The sequence below is a fragment of the Furipterus horrens genome, unplaced genomic scaffold, assembly GCF_987537825.1.
Source record: "Furipterus horrens unplaced genomic scaffold, mFurHor1.1.pri manual_scaffold_1, whole genome shotgun sequence".
In the NCBI taxonomy this organism is placed as follows: domain Eukaryota; kingdom Metazoa; phylum Chordata; class Mammalia; order Chiroptera; family Furipteridae; genus Furipterus; species Furipterus horrens.
In genome coordinates, this window is record NW_028327171.1 from 188,607,613 (window position 1) to 188,613,446 (window position 5,834).

Here is a 5,834-nt window from a genome sequence, read left to right on the forward strand (position 1 = left end):
AGCACTGTTGGTCTCTGACACAGCCACAATGAACTTAATGATGAGTTACAACATGTCTCAGACTCCAGGCTCAAAGGCTAGCAAGGCAAACAATAGTGGACCATGGGCATTGCCCAGCTGACCAGAGAAAGTATGGGATTTCGTGACCAAAGTCCCCATTTTCACCTCTGTTGTCATGAAGCCATATAGATTACACATAGACTCAGACTTTAGGAGGGGAACAGAGAATAGGGGCTAGCTAAGAGATTGGACATGTTTACATGAGAGACTTCTCTCTAAAAGGACTATTTAAATAATTGGATCTGACCAGATTTTAAGTCATGTTTGACTTTTTTTTCTGTTAACCAATCTGTGGGAGATTAAGATGGGGGTGGTGGTGATTGGCAGAAGGCAACTAGATTAAATTTAGACAGAATTAAATGTATTCTCCTTTTTCTAAAAATCCACATTGTAGAGTGAGTTAAATTTTATGACTCCATTAAAAAATAAGTTGGGAAAGGAACAATAATCCTAGTACACAGATCTCATGAAACATTCTCAGATGTCAGAAAAAAAGAGAAGAAAGACAGAACTTTGGTGGGTGGAAATGTGCAAATACCCTATTAATTTTAGTGTAGGCTGAGTCCTAAGATTCAGAATAACAACAATTATTATTTAAATTAATTCATTCATTTAGTAAATGTAATTTTTAATGGCTTTCATGTGCCAGGTACTATGTTGGGCCCTAGGGATGCAATAATAAGCACAAAGGCATGGTTCCTGCCTTCATGGAAATTACAGTTTCATGGGAGAGGCAGATATTAGCCAAGGGTGGCCCACATGCCAGTAAGATTACAACAGTGATAAAGTATTTTGACGGACAGTAATAGTAAGCTATGTAAATGCATAATGGATGCACTGTCTAGGGAGGGAGGTAAACTCGGAAGAGATGAGAGGGCTAACATCTGAAGGAGCACCTTTAAGGCAAGGCTGGGAGAATGAATTCAAGGGCATGGCCAAGTCTGAAGGAGAAGTGTGCATAAGGGGTGTGGCTAAGCAGAGGGAGCAGTGTGCACAAGCGGTCTGTTGCTGGAGAGCAGATACAGGGGAGAGGTGAAAAGGAGACAGAGAAATGCAAGGCCAGGGCAGGCCAAGCTAGGTGGGCCTTAGGAAAGGAACTGGAATTTATCCCCAAAGGAATGCAGACACTGAGATGTTTTAAAGGCATGTATGTACATCTTGAAAATATAAATATACCCTTTTTACTTTTAAAATTAACCCTATCCACACACACTTTTCTTTTAGGTGGGGATTAGGCAACATTTTGCAGATAAATTGTTTTATATTTATTACAATTAATTACTCAAAGAGTTTCATCCAGCATCCCAAGCAAAGGAGTCTATAGATTCTCTGAGAATGCATTGTATATTGAATGGTCTGTACTTTATATAATGAGATCATTCTTCTTAAAGTTACAATGGTCAGGCTCATTTTCTTTCAACTGGCGTATTTGTCTGTTTAGTAATGGGCTTGATAAGAGATTGATTCCCAATCTAGGGAATTTTGTAGGTTTCCTGAATATATTATCTTTATTTCTTTTTCTTTTTCTTTTTTTTTTCAGGGGCGAGCGTGAATGCAGTTGAGTTTCTCACATTTGGGGAAATCGCAGGGCTCAGCACATCTGGAGTGCAATGGGTAAGCCTCGTCCTGGGGACACCACCTTTGTGATCATGGTATCTCCTCTGCCAGGTAAGTATATATTATCTTTATTTCATTGGGTATAGTTACATTAAATACTGCTCTGGGTATGTATGTCTATGTGTGTTGGGGCATTAGATTAAGGAGACAGAGATCACTGAGCAATAATATAATGTTTGCCATCAAACTGATCCACATAGAAAAGGCTCAAATGCATTTTGAAGAGTTCTGTTGGCACAAAGCAATATGCATACTTTATATTACTAAATGTAATATCACTAAACCTCTTAATTATAATGATTTTGGGAGCAGGTAACAATTTTTAAAGTCAACTTGCATTCTACCATGCTGTGTATGTAATATCTTTATTGATTTATCTTCTTATATAAGAAATGCACATTTATAAATGTACACATACCACATAAGTGAATAAACAAAACAGAACAAAGCCAAAAAGCATGTCTCCTCTAATGGTGAGGCCAGGGGACAGAAAGAGATGGAGCACAATCCAGGGATGCTTGCTGTCATAGCTTGATAATAAATAATGCCATCTTTACATTTTTAAGACAACTTTTTCATACAGATCCATTAAAAATGATCAAATCAAAACAGCCAAACCTAATTGCTTTGTCAAGAGGTCTTCCTTTGAGATGTGACAAATATATCTAATGGCAAATTTCTATTTTTTTAAAAAGTTCATCTGTTATGTTTTTTATTGTTATTTTGGTGTTTATTACTATTTATTTATTTGTTTATTTATATGTTTGTTTATTTATTTAATACCCTTCTGTCTTTCTCAAAATAGGAGATGCATAATCCTAAAGCAATTCTGTTCCTGGTCCAATAATTCTGGTTAGTGTAGTATAGAGCACCAAGTTTTCTGATTTCTCTACTACTCAATCCAGTTTGTTTAGAAGATGGTTTGCTATCCCAAAATTTGTTTCTAAAAGACAAGCTCTACTTGTAATAAAAGAGTAGATATGCTCTATTCTCTGCGATGGTTGTAGACCATCTCTTTACCACATATTTTATGTGGACAACATAACCACCACACACATATACTAATTTTCTCCAACCATGGAAAAAGGTTGTGAACCATTATATATGGTAAACCAACTTTATCTGCTGTTGGTGTTGCCTGTGTCAAATCAATCATATTTATTCCCTAGACAATTCATGTTATTGCTTTGAAAAGAAAAATATTTTGAAAATTTCAACAAATAATAAAGAATAAAAATGTGTTGTTTTATTTACTGTTGATTTCAAGTCTAGTAGGCCACATGTGTAGCTCTATTATAAGATTAATTCTAATGCCTTTAATGGTACTTATATGCCAATATCAGAAATATGAAGTTCTCTAACATTGTTGATTGTAAAAAAAATAGATCAAAAGAAAGTGCTGTGATATATAGCACTATTAAGTTTTTTATTGCTGAGTTAGGCAAGTAGTCATTCATGAAAGGCAGTAATTTTAAACTTTTAAGTAAATAAATGTAATTCTCTAATAAGTATTTAAAAGACTCGTGAAGGAAAAATAAGAGGCTTTAAGATAAAATTCTTTTTAATCCTCATTTATGCCATAAAGAACTTTATAAAGGACACATTCTATGACTTCCAAGTAACAATTTCTTGACACATCATAGTGTCTATGGCAACATGAATAACAAGGTAGTATATCCAAGGCCAACCCTAAACAAAATAAGTATATCATTCATCTCTGTTTTTAGGCATTTCTGATGCTCTTGACATACTCAGATGTCAGCCCTTACAATAAACTTTACTGTCTACTCAAGTCATAACTTTCCTTTGCCTTTTATCAGGTTGTGGTAGGAAAAAAAATGACCTGGTGTATCTTTGAGTGGCCATATCTTTTCTACCACTCACCCTGCTGCTGGTAACAGAACGACAGTGAAGCACTTGACCAAGGCTGGGCACACTGTAGCTACATTAATTGTCTGTTCCTGCACACCAAACTACTGCATAACTGAGTGACTTAAAACAGCAACTGCAATTTCTGAGATTTGGTCCAGGGATAGCTTTGTCTGCTCCAAGTGGCATAGATGGAGTTGACTGAGTCCCTTACCCAGCTTAATGGGGGATGGAATGCCCCCATTCACATACCTGGTGCTTCAGCTGGGAGGCATGAAAAGGCCAGCATGCTTTGCTTTTCCTCCAGTACTAGATCTCTCATCATTCACTACTCACCCAAGCTTTTCTATGTGGTAGCTGCTCTCAAGAAGGCAAAAGCAGAAACTGCCAAGACCCTTGAGGCCTAGACACACAGCTGGCACAACATCATTTCTGTCACATTCTTTTGGTCTTGGTGGGGCACTGTGTCAGCAAAGATTCAAGAGCAGGATACAGAGATGCCACTTCTAATGAGGGGAGCACCATGCATGCAGAGATAGAAGTGATTATTGGCAGCCATGTTTGTAAACAACCCACCACAGTGTCTAACCTTAGATGGCGGGTCACTGTGGTAGGCCAAGAATACCTCCCAGAAGTTTCAAGTTGAATCTGAGATAAAAGGAAAGAGCAGAAAAACAAAAACAAGAGTAAAACTTTTTCCTTTCAGGTTATTGATCTAGATGGATATAAGTGCTATCAGTGGCCATTTTCTCCAGTGCTTGGGAAATGGAGACAGTGAGGGAAGGAGGGAAGGAGAGAGGGAGGGAGAGGGGAATAAAGGAACACAATGAGGGAGGGAGGAAAAGAGAGAGGGAATTAGAATGAGAGTCGAGTGCCTGGATCTGGTGCCTGAGGCTCCTCTGATTTACTTAAATTAAATTGAAATAGGTTTCTGTTATTTTCACTCCAGAAGTTTCCAAAAGATTAAAAAAGAAATCTTCAAAACCTAGAGTCATCATCTGAAAAATTCAAGCACAAGGAAAAGTATGCGTTTTGGAGCAGTGGGGAGAGAAGCACAAGAATTAAAATTTGAGAAGAAAGTTGTTTCAATCAAGCCATACAAGAAACTCTTTCAGTGGCTTTTAGTCCTGATACTAATGTTTCTAAGAAAATCTACCTCTTTCAAGTGTAGGTGATTTTTGCTCTTTAAAAAGAAAGTAAAAGGACACATTGTTAATGGTGCTTTCACAAACTCGCTTAGTGCTAGGAAATTTTAATGACACATACTTTGTTCTCGGATGAAGTTTTTCTATAAAGTATCCCCTCCAATGGGATAAGAAAGAAAACCACTACACCAGCACTGTATATTTGTCTGGTGTTCTAAGATTAAATGTTTATGGCATTTTAGAAAATTAGCTTACTTAATATTTTAGGTTTTTTAATAGCTAAGTAAAAAATGAATATGAGATAAGAGAAAGAGAAAATGTTGGTCTCTGGCCCTGATGCCTAAACCCTGAAACCCTTGTCATTTCCTAAGTGATGAAAGCACTAGGAGCATCTTTCATTCAAATATTTGGTCTGTGCCTCTGGTTCCTAGCACAGGCTCCTAAATACCTTGGGATTCCCTGGTTGATGGGGACTCTCTCCCTATTGGAGGAGAACAGAGGTGTAAGATCCATGGACGTGACAGACTCTAGAGGCTAAATGGTTTGGGGAATGAAAAGTAGGGGAAAAAAGAGAGAAATAAATTCATAAAATGTGCAAAGGCACATCATACTCCTTTCCTGCTTATGCATGGTCCACTGCATGCCTGAACTTTGAATCAAATATGAGATTATCAGATTGAAAATTTAAAATCAGGAATGAGTTTTATATACCATCCTGATATACCCAAATATGTGTTATTCCGTAACCAAAAGCGACTTTAAAAAAAGTGACTTTAGAGTTAAGGAATGTGACTATGATGTCATCAAATAAACTGCCACAATTTAGGGTGAGATAATTATGGAAAAAAAGTTAAAATGATTCATGTTTATACACCAGTGTTATAAATCAGTTCTATATGCGCAATCTTGGTTAGTCTTAACAGCAACCTTATGAGGTAAATATTATTAAATCTATTTGACAGATGAGGAAAGTGAGGCGCAGAGAGGTGAACTAAATAAACAGTTTGAAGTGGGCAAGCTGAAATGTGAACACCCTGCGTGAGGCCAGTGCCTGCGTTAAGTTCTGAACTACTAGTACATTTTGAGTCTTGCTTGTTGGTTTTGTTACTAACATTGTATTTGAAATTTACTTGTCCTTTTCTT

At 37.0% G+C, this 5,834-nt stretch overlaps 1 pseudogene; it reads right to left on the reverse strand.

The window, feature by feature from the left end:
• Nucleotides 1-1,610: 1,610 nt before the first annotated feature.
• Nucleotides 1,611-1,736, reverse strand: LOC150022467 (U1 spliceosomal RNA; annotated as a pseudogene).
• Between the last annotated feature and the right edge of the window lie 4,098 nt (nt 1,737-5,834).